The sequence below is a fragment of the Geospiza fortis genome, unplaced genomic scaffold (assembly GCF_000277835.1).
Source record: "Geospiza fortis unplaced genomic scaffold, GeoFor_1.0 scaffold381, whole genome shotgun sequence".
Taxonomy (NCBI): Eukaryota; Metazoa; Chordata; class Aves; order Passeriformes; family Thraupidae; genus Geospiza; species Geospiza fortis.
Genome location: NW_005054348.1, coordinates 5,164,538 through 5,164,798, shown reverse-complemented (window position 1 = coordinate 5,164,798; position 261 = coordinate 5,164,538).

The following is a 261-nucleotide window of genomic DNA, read 5'->3' as shown; positions in this document are numbered from 1 at the left end:
CGAACCGGGGCGGGCAGAACTCCTCGTTCGTGGCTCTGTCCAAGGTGTCTTGGAATCGCTTCTCTTCCCGAGCGCTATGCCAGAGTCACGACGCTTTCGTTCTTTCCTAGATAACTTTTAATTATTTTCTGGTCAGATGTGGAGCTCCTCCTGTGGCTCCGGTCGGCTTTTTCATCACTACTTCGATGGACAAGTGACAGAGTCAGCTCCCTCCTACGGTCGAGACAAAAGACTGGGTTTTTTCTGTGGTTGTTGAGGGAG